The sequence below is a fragment of the Carex rostrata genome, chromosome 10 (assembly GCF_964058835.1).
Source record: "Carex rostrata chromosome 10, lpCarRost1.2, whole genome shotgun sequence".
NCBI classification, from domain to species: Eukaryota; Viridiplantae; Streptophyta; class Magnoliopsida; order Poales; family Cyperaceae; genus Carex; species Carex rostrata.
In genome coordinates this window covers 4346354-4357979 of record NC_135927.1, presented here as the reverse complement: position 1 = coordinate 4357979, position 11626 = coordinate 4346354, and the positions used below count along the sequence as shown (strand labels likewise).

General features: G+C 32.7%; 1 long non-coding RNA gene across 1 annotated transcript; it reads right to left on the bottom strand.

The window, feature by feature from the left end:
* Nucleotides 1-9113: 9113 nt before the first annotated feature.
* On the bottom strand, nucleotides 9114-10162 carry LOC144560161 (uncharacterized). The gene is made up of 2 exons (XR_013513345.1): nucleotides 10080-10162; nucleotides 9114-9357 (listed from the first exon to the last, which is right to left on the bottom strand). It is a non-coding gene; the product is annotated as an uncharacterized LOC144560161 (long non-coding RNA).
* Nucleotides 10163-11626: the final 1464 nt, after the last annotated feature.

Sequence of the window (11626 nt, the reverse complement as noted above, 5' to 3'; positions counted from 1 at the left end):
AAAACAATATACCAGAGATTACATTTTACTATATACATTGACGTAACATTCTTTTCTTAATTTGTGGTGAGGTACACCTAATTATTTTTCGCATCCAATCAGTGTAGAAATATTGTATTATATTGTTACAGACAATGACCTAGCTTGTAATATTAGATGTTCAACAATACGATAATAATAATAATAATAATAATAAAAGAAGGGGCGCGCGTCAATTGACAAAAAAAATTAATAACGAGTCAATTGATTCTTCTTCCTAGATCTAAACTCATTTATTCTCAGAAAATCTCATTAACACTACTACAAAAATCATATTTTCCATCACCCCTTTACAATCGAATGTACTTTCTCACAGATTATGTACGTCACGAGTGGTAACGCTGTAATTATTTTGAACTTTTTATCGTCTGTTCTTGGTACAAAACTGATGGCATTGATGGACCCCCCTCCTTTGCCATTGGTTAAATTTCACGAATAATTAGTATTGAGAGACTCTTCAACATCAGTTTGGCTAACCGGCCAATGACACAGAGGGGGTTACTTTTATCATCCGTTATGTACATGATCCGTTGGTGATAGTACAAAGTAATAACAACTCGTTACCATATTGAACCGATGGCATATTCTCAGGGTAACGCTTGTAAATAATTAGAACCTCGAGTTTAGTATACACTATTTGCTCAATATGCTAAACTGATGGTGATCCTGTTATATTTTATATATTTCAATAAACCCTAGGTCGATCGATTCATCTCTCCAGAGCCTTCCAGTATATCTCCAAATTAAGTATTGTGCTATGTTGCTCACTACAAATTTTAACTTCCCAAATCGACGAACAAAGATTATCATTTTCTCTCCCGGAGTCATTAATTTGTATGCTGGATCACTCTTTTCTCCTTTATTTTATGTTTATTTTAATTGTTACTTTGAATGGTTTCTTAAATTAGGGAACAACTTATTTAAATAAAAATAGGGTTTAGATAATTCGTCTTGTTCATGACACACTTTTGATTTATTGTTCGTTTATCAGATATCACAGTTCAAAGTAATTAAAAATATAGAATCATATTAGCATGTCTCTCAATTTTTGAATAATTAATATTTTCATTGGTATTTTTTTCCCTTATAATATGTCCCCGTCTCAACACGGGCACGATACTAGTATAATAATTATTTGTGTTAATTTGTTTAACTTCTAGTGCTATTTTTCTTCTTTTTGATTAGATTAGTATTCTCATGCATATATATATGGCAAGCATCCTTGTTAATTTTGTAGCTATAAAAATACATAAATTAATTAATATGATAACATGAATTTGAAAATTAGAAATGCTATTAAACTCAATACACAAATTTATACAAATTGAATCATGCATACAAATTTTGAACTGGTGGGCGAATCAATCTAACACTGCTTTGGTGAGAAATTCGTGTTTGGAGATTAGGACAAAAAATTAATACACAATTTCGAAACTAGTAAATGTGTATGGAGCCCTCTAAGCATACACAATTCATTAATAAAAAAACCGTGTAGAAATGCACATGCAGGTGCCTTTAGTGCACGATTTCATTTTAATTGATTGTGTGTAGGATTATGCTCATTTTTGTGCAAGCCGTTGCTCCCTTTATACACTATTAATTTGATTTTTTTATCGTATCCGTGTATGATATGTTGTATATGGTAAACATTTTTGTAGTAGTGTTTACCTAATAATTGTAATTAATGTACCAAATTAATATAGGACAGTTTCATATATACCACTCATAAATTGTAAAATTACGTATTTACCATTCAAATTTCTATAATTACATATTTACCAACTAAAAATCTAATAACTCACATATTCACTTAATTAATCAAAAAATAAGATTAATTAAGTTTAAGATTATATAAAATATAATTAACAAGTTATTTAGTCGCTTTTCCTTCTCTGCCCCTTTCTCTTTCGCGCACAGTTTTTCCTTCCGTCTTTTTAACGTAACTTCCCATTTTCGCTTAAATTCTCTCCTCATCTCGTCTCTCCCGCTTAAACTCAGAGAGATCGAAGGGGCAGCAAACTCAAATTTGAGGATACCAACTCCAGTTTGATCGTCTAAAAATAAGGTAACCGCTCCAACTTTTCCAACATAATAACTCATACTGAATTCGACGCTGATATCACAACCCGTTATCAAAGTAGTAATTGAGTTTGAGAATTTGTGTTTTGTTACTGAGTTAGTTTGGAATATCTATTTTTTAATCTTTTATATTGGTTATAAAAGAGAACAATTCTAAGGAATGAAAAAGAGGGTGCTAAGTTAATCATTGATTAATTATAGTTTTAAGAAAATTAAATATAATTAATCTAATTATTTGCATATTTGAAAGTTATATTTGGTAAATATGTGAGTTATTCGATTTTTAGATGGTAAATATGTAATTATAAAAATTTGGATGATAGATATGTAATTTCACAGTTTTTGAGTGGTATGTATGAAATTCTCCCAATTAATATTATAATGAGTAAATTAACATGTCAAGTGATTGATATATGATTTAATACTGCTGGCTATTCTCCCTCGAGAAGAACGATTCTCTTTGGATGCTTTGTACCAATTTATTTAAGAAGCATCATATATCACGTGGAGGTTGGTAGATTGGGGTTGTTCCAAGAAGGCCTACATCAGAACTTGCTGGTGCTGAGCTTTCAAAGAATTAAATTAACGTGTTAAAATGCGGTGCAATTGACTCCATTGGCTAATTAATTCGGTCATTCAATAATGCATTGAAAATGATTTCAGGATTTAAATAGGAGCCAGAACATTCAGGCGAATAACTAACTGTAAAATAAAGCAATTTCATTATTTAAATAAGAGGCAAGAAAATAATAGAGCTTACAAATGAAAGAATTGGCCACACTAGAATAGTATATCTGGAAACAAAATATATTTGATTCAGTCCTTTATAGAATCCACATGGATTTTAAATTCACCTTGAAACAAGTATTAGAAATTTAGAATCCACATGGATTAGAAATTTAGAACCCCTTGAAACAAGTATAGAGTTTTCATGATCAAAGATGTTTGAACCCCTTGAAACAAGTAATTAGAAAATTAGAATCCACATGGATTTTAAATTCATTGCCGAAAACAAGCAACTTTATACTTATTAATTGTCACATTCTCTTATGGAATTCCAAACCCCCCCACCCCATGTTCCAAGCTTGGGATAGAAATTCGTCAGCTTTCGTGTATTGGTAGAGTGCAACTAACAAATTTTCAATTTGTTTTTAAATTGTGTGGCCATTTGTTGTTTTTAACCCATTATGCAATTTGTATTCTGGGACGTTAAGGTATTCAGCACATTAATATTCTGAGATTTAGGGTCATTGCATTCAGTAAAAAAAATAATTCTAGCTGTTTTCTCTTTTTTATCTAAACATGCTATGCCATGATGCGGGTGCTCATTGGGGTATTTTATCCTAATAATTTATGGGCCGACTTTTTAAAGATTAAGATTTTTAATGCTTTTTGTTTAATAGCTTCAGTTTCAGGGACCAGGAATTTTATAAATAATATAATCATATAAAACATGCATATTGTCTAATCACCATTTATTTCATATTTGCAATAGTATTGGACAAGGATACTACCACCTTACATGAAATAATAATTAACGCGGATAAATAAAAATAAACAAGGGACTGCTTCTTAAAGAAATAATAATAAATATTGTGATACACAAGTACGTAGGATTGATTTACCGCACATTTTGAATACCATATTTTACTGAAAATGAAAGATATAAATTATAAAGTTTATAAATCGACATAAAGGACAATGTTCCAAACATATTTAGTAGATTCTTGATATATTCACCGCTGGCACATGTCATAATCCAAGCCTCCAAATTAAGTCAATTTCCAATTAATTAGGCACCCGTACGATTGCATGGCGGCGGCGGGCAAACCCTCCTCGGGTAGCATGGACGCGGCTGGCATGGCTGCGGTTGCCAACCATTCGGGTGGCATGGACGCGGCAGGCAAACCTTCCTCGGGTAGCATGGACGGGGCTGGCAGGGCTGCGGTTGCGGTTGCCAACCACTCGGGTAGCATGGACGTGGTTGGTATGGCTGTCGTTGCCAACCACTCGGGTGGCATGGACGTGGTTGGTATGGTTGTGGTTGCCAACCATTCGGGTAGCATGGACGCGGCGGGCATGGATGCCATGTCCCATTGCTCCAATATCCATTTCCTCTATTTGCGTTGCAGCCATTAGTACCTGGATCCTAGCTCAAGAAAAAGATAAAGCCAAAATGAGCATTCAGGTTTTACATATATAGCTAGCTAGAAAGTCCTAAAAGATAATTATTAAATAGCTGCTAACTTCAATTTGACTTATAAATGATAACAAATCAAGAACATAATAAACCCAGTAAATTCAAGAATAATTAATGAACATTGGTGCTAAAATAATTATAACGTATTTCACATGTCAACTGTAAGAAAAACTCATCAGATAGGCAAACCAAACATGTTTATATTTATAAGGTTAATTGAACTAGAATTTATGTTGCGAAAAACCACAAAATTATCCTGCCACAATTCTAGAGCTATAATAGTTTTGCCCTTGAACCAAAACTATCGATGAAATTCATACATATTTTACAGTAACTGTACGTTGAATCCAACTTTATGTTCATTAATTAATGTGTATTAATATACGAAGGCAAAGAAAAATCCCAAGTGTATTAATACATATATTTTGATTAACATGCAACTATGACACATATATATCTAGTTTACCAGGACCCGACAATTCAGATTCCCGCAAAATTACTATGGTAAATATAAGCAAAACGAAATTGTGCAACAGTCTAGACTTTAGAGTACATACCATTGATCGGATCTGTTGCTGGTGCAAAGGAGAAAATAATATATGTACGAGAAAATATAGGTTTGTAGTTTACTTTTTCTGTCTGTAAGTTCAGAGAATAGAGGAGGCAAACGATACTTATATAGGACATTAGGTCTTGTTAAGTCTTATCTAAACATTACTTCTGTTCATACCCATATTAGACGCGGAACAACAATACAGCTGTGTTAGTTTTTGTTAATTAATTAACTATCCAATTACTATCAATGACACCATACGTACAGAGTACGTACATAATGGAATAAATAATGAATCTAAATTAATTTATATTCGTATTGTACGTAGTTGACAATTTCTTAAACTTATGCTTTGCAAATTAACACGAAACATTTAGATAAATATAGATAACTACCAAGGTTTGTTTTGTTAAGTAGTCGGCATCTAGCTAGGTGTGTGAACCATGAAATAATTAATCAGCGAGTCAATTTTAAATAAATTATTTATTATTTCGACAACCACCAAGTTCCGAACCCATGCATGTGCGCATTTCAACTTAAAACTTTGCTTGGCATGTTGTTATATATTACAATATAATTCGTTTGTTTGACTTTGATAGGTTATTATTTTACGGGTTTCTAGTGCTAATTATTTACATCTGTACAAATCTATAACACCCCATGAATTCAAACAATCAGTGCGCATCTCGACGGAGATAGGACGATCTAGATCGGACATCTGACTGAATTTGGTTCGATGCTCATTGGAACCGTCTTGATTCCATTTCAAGCACATTGGGAATGAACGTCCATTATAATGTTTGCCTTTGAAGGTAACCACCATCTTTTTCCGAGAAAGGATACTTGTCTTTGTTACAAACTTTATTTTAAAAATGAAATAAAGCATTGCGGTATGAAAAATCTTAATATATAGTTACAAAAAATTATTTGTAATGTTAATTAAACTTGTTTTGCCTTTTCGAATTGAATTGAACAAATTACATTATTACCCTTTAAAAATCTAAACGTGACGTCGTTTTGTTTTCTAAAATTCATAACATGATTATTAATTTTAAATTAATAATTCTTACATTCACTCAATGTATTGTGTTTCCTCAATTAAAACTTACTTTTACATGAAATGTTAGGTAGACAATTTAAAGTTAAGGTCCACATATAAAGAAATTAAAAGGAGCCACGATCATTTAAAAAGTAGGGTACAACATATAAGTGGCACATGGTAAGCAAATCCAATCTCGTTCGTTTGGGTTTCTAGTGGATCTTTCGGGGAAACAAATTAAAAGACTCCTCTAGATTAACCATAATTTGTGCCTTGTCTCTTTTAGATAGAAAATTTACTTGGGCAAAGTCAACTGGCTCACAATCTAAAGCACTACTTGATAGATTTTTTTGTACCTCTACTTGGTTTTCACATTATCCTAATTCAGTTGTTACTTCACTCCCTAGAGCATTTTTTGATCACAACCCAATTGTGCTAAAAACTTCTTCCCTCACTTCTTCCACTTGTAAAACTGTTAGATTTCAAAGAATTTGGTTATCACAAGAAGGATTCTCCGACCTTGTGATTCAATGGTGGAATTCTTTTATTCTCACTTCTGATTTAGGATACAATTTTTTAGGAAAAAGTTAAGGGGTTGGAATGCCAATCTCCAAGGAGAAAAACGAAGAAACAAACAATCCTTACTTTCTCAAATATACTACTATGAAAATTTGCATGATTCCAATTCGTTGACCCATTCTGATTATATCTCATGGAAAGACTATCAAACAAATCTCCACCACCTCTATCATGAGGAAGAATTGTATTGGCAACAACGATCCAAATTGAAATGGTTTTTAGAAGGAGACCGTAATACTAAATTCTTTCACATCTCAGCTTCTCAAAGAAAAAAGAAAAATACTATCCTATCTCTTGAAATTGATGGTATCCCTGTGTATGACCCTGACACTTTAAAACAACTCATTACCTCCTACTACAAAGACCTTCTTGGTACAGCTTCCCCCGAACTCCTATCCCTACAGCAAGGTCTATGGAGGTCAGCTGAACAACTGTCTCCAACACAAAAACTTAGTTTAGAAGCACCATTTACTTTGCCAGAAATTAGAAAAACTTTATTCTCTTGCAACCCAAACAAAGCCCTAGGCCTAGATGGTCTTTCCTTCCTCTTTTATCAGTCTTTTTGGGATCTTGTTGCATCTGACATTTTCTTATTATTCCAATCTTTTTATAATAGAACTTTAGATATCTCTAAACTAAATTTAGCTTCTATTTGTTTGATTCCCAAGAAATCAGATGCTATTACCATTAAAAACTATCGACCTATAAACTCCTTACAGATAGATTAGCTTTAGTGATGGACCCTCTTATTGACGATTCCCAATTTGCTTACATTAAAGGCATATTGATTGGTAATAATATTATTTGTGCTCATGAGGTCCTCCATCAAGTTAGAATTTCTAAACAGAAAGGTATCTAGCTCAAATTAGATTTTGAGAAAGCCTTTGACAAGGGCAATTGGGATTTCCCTTTAGAAGTATTAGCAGCTAGAGATTTTGACTCTCTTTTCATAGAATGGATTCATGACATGCTTAATGGTGGCAGAACATGTATCTCCTTTAATGGAGAACAAGGTTCTTATTTTCCTTGTAAAAGAGGTTTAAGGCAGGGTGATCCTATGTCCCCCTTCCTTTTTGATTTGGTGGCTGATGTCCTTAACAAAATTCTTAGTAAAGCTCAAGCTGCAGGTAAAATTCAGGGTCTAGGTACTTTTAATGGTGTTGATAAAGTTTTAAACTTACACTTTGCCGATGATACCTTATTATTCCTTGAGGCTGATCCTTATATGGTTGAGAATTTAAAATATCTTTTATTAGACTTCGAGTCATTATCTGGTCTGAAAATAAATTTTGACAAAAGTGTACTCATTGGTCTCAATATCTCTCCTCCCCTTGCTATCTCTTTATCTCAACAACTAGGTTGCTCTTTATCCTCTCTTCCTATTACTTACTTAGGAGTTCCTTTGCATTGGAAGAAATTGACTGTTTCAGATTGGGACCCACTTATTGATAAAATTGAAAATAAATTACAAACTTGGAAAGGTAACCTACTTTCTTTAGGAGGTAGAGTTACCCTTCTAAATTATGTCCTCTCTACAGTCCCTTTATACTGGCTTTCTATTTACAAAATTACGGTTGCTGTTCAAAATAAAATTGATCAAATTAGATGACGATTTCTTTGGTGTGGTTCATCTGCAACCAAAAAATATCACCTGATCTCTTGGGACTTTGTCTGTTCCGGTAAAGATCAAGGGGGCTTAGGAGTTTTAGATTTACATAAAATGAATATTTCTCTTCTAGCCAAATGGTGGTATAGATTTAAGGATCCTACTATTACTGGTAAATGGAAATCTATCTTAATTGCCAAATATGGCCATTTTGGGTTAGATACATCCAGCGCCTCTTCCTTTTGGATTGGCATTCTAGCTTTCACCAATATTTATAATATTGGTATTAATAGAATAATTGGCAATGGTAGTGATACTTCATTTTGGCTTGATAGATGGCATGGTGAATGTGCTTTATATTGTTTATACCCTAATTTGTTCAAAGTTGTTGCTGATCCAACTATTACTGTTGCCTCAGCCTTTGCTACTAACTCTCTCAATTACATTTTAATAGGCAACTCACTGGTCTTTTGTCTATCTGAATGGCATAGTTTACAAACTAATTTTAGTACCATCCCTTTACTTGCACATAACCCAGATCTTATTACTTGGAGATGGACTAACTCAGGCCTCTTTATTGTACATTCTCTTTATCTCTGGTTAGGTTTTGGGGGTATCCCAAGTAAACTTTATGATTCTGTTTGGAAATCTAATATACCCCTCAAAATTAAATTTTTTCTTTGGCTACTTAGACAAGATAGAGTTTTAACTAAATGCAACTTAATTACCAAAGGGTGGCAAGGAGACATTTCTTGCCCTTTCTATGGTTTACCAGAATCCAGTAATCATTTGTTTGTCACCTGTTCTTTTATATCTTCTATTTGGTCATAGATTGCTACTCATAATGACTTTGTATTTAATTGTGATCATTAGAAGATTTATGGCTTATTGATGCTTGCATCTCTCTAAAAGATACATTACTTGTAGAACTGTCACTCCCCGAGACAACCCGCCACGTATTTATACATAAGGCGTGTGCACATCACATACATTATCAATAATAAATACTCATGCAATATTTACAAGTCAAACAAAGTCTTTTAACATTACCAATAGTTCACACACATAACATACATTTAACATGAGTTCAAGACAAACATGGCAAAGAAATCGATAATTGCCACGTCAGTCAATGTATCCACTTTCAAAGAGATAATTAAAGTTTAACTAAAAGGAAAATAAAAAGATATTTGAGTCATCTGCTCGTTGACTTCCTGATCCGCATCCCTTCCATTCGTGCTCCTCGTCGGTTTCATCATTTCCTGGAACCCACATAAAAGTGAAACGGGTGAGAGATCGAACAGTCTCTCAGTACGGGATTCAGTTCCAGTCCCGGAGTTTGTCAAATTTACTTATTAACACAAAGAGGATATTAAAATTATATCCTCACATGCTATATTACTAATGCATATTTAAAACACACACACACTTTTTTTAGTTATCTTTCATGTTTTTAACTGCCTCACCAGGGGGACTCAAACCCCACTAGATCTTGGCTGTGCCACTAGACGGGGACTCGAACCACCGCTAGATCTTCTTTGCCTCACCAAGGGGACTCAAACCACCCCAGATATTGGCGTCTCACTAGGGGGACTCGAACCACCACTAGTTCAACTGTCTCACTCAACGGGGACTCGAACCACTGCAAGATATTGACCCGTGACGGAAGGTCCAACTAACGCCACGTTAACGAGGGGTCCAGTCGGACACTAGACCCAATGTATACATTCCAATATGCGTTCAACGCATATTGGCCCCTTTCCTTTAACTTATTCGTTACTTTCCACGTTTCTTTCGTTTAATCACACAAATATCATACTCTACACTAAACATCTTAAAAATCCGTTGATCAATCAAATAATCTTATTCTAGTATCCTAAACAAAACCAAGGGGGTCGTTCGATTCAACATGCATAATTCCATAAATAAATAAATGCAAACAAAACGATAAGTAACAATTTGACAATGTCCAGGAAACCCGTACCTGTTGTCGTGGGATAGTTCACTCCTGCCTCTACGTTACTTCTTACTTCAAGATTCGGACCTAGACCATATAACACGGTTTCTAAATTAATATTTGTACATGTTTCTATTTTAACCAGTCTATTGCTAAACTAATTTTTGTTAAGCATCAGATCCGTATATTATTCATAATATTTAAACAGAAATATATATTTTTTTACTATACGATCTGACAAATAATGAAATTGTATATTTTTGTCTAAATATCATTCGTTAGATACCAAACAGAAATACCTATATCTGTTTTCATCAGTAATAATATTAATTTATTTATAAGTTTTTAGAAGGGACCATTTTGCAATAAAAATTACTTTAGGGTTATCGGTGAATAAATTCCTAGGGTTATCGGTGAAAAATTACCATTTATTAAAATAATTGATGTTACTCAAAAGTATAAGTATAAATCAGTTAATAATCCCTGTTATCCAACTTCACAGTATAAATCCATTTAATTAAAATAACCCCATATCAAAACTACATAAACGATGACATATATATATATATATATATATATATATATATATATATATATATATATATATTATGAAATAACCTCTTCTTTCTAATTCCGAAAGAATGATAATCAGACAAAATAAAAGTCTAAGAAATATTTGATTATTGTTTAACAACATGATTTATGAAATTCCATAATTTTCTGACAATCGAAACCATTACTGATTCCATGATCTAGAGATTTTATCAAATAAATAATTTTCAGATAGATAAAACTTAAATCTACAAAATAATTTAATTGGGATCAACTATATCACTAAAATCGAATAATTAAGAAGTTCTTAAAGGTAATAAAAAAAATTATAATACACGACAAGACAACATCTTCATAGAGGATATTAGAAACTATATAGTTTGAGAAAACTTTATTACATAAACAATTATACGAAACTATTGAATCTACGTACTAAGCACTAAATAAAAGATTGAAAATACCTTGATTTGAACAGCTTCGGTCTCTTGTGGAAGTTATGAAGGAAAGAGGAATAAAAAAAAATATAGAGATCTCTTTTGTCTTGTTTATAGCTTCTGTGAAGAAACTGGCGGCCATAGAGTTTCTGATTAGGGTTTTATTATATATTAACAGTGTATAATTATAACTTAAGAATCTGAGGCGTCCATTGCCAATTAATTATTTTTGGGAAGTGGTTTATGGAGAGATATTATAATAATCTGAAACCCACGCTTCAAATTCTTGATTATATTTGACATTGTATATATATATTATTATTTATGTTAACATATTTGACATTGTATATATATATTATTATTTATCCTTAATAGTGCTATGTTCTAATGAGCATGATAAATTTTAACGAAACGTTATGTGTCAGAAAAGACTATTTACTACGTAGTATGTAGCATTGCGAAATATTTGCATCAATTATTATTTTAATCCTGCTGAATTTTCCGGACTACACCAATTCTATTCAAGGGGCCTATTTTACATTCTTATTAACTAAGCTATTTAATTAAGAAAAGAAGAAAGATATCTAA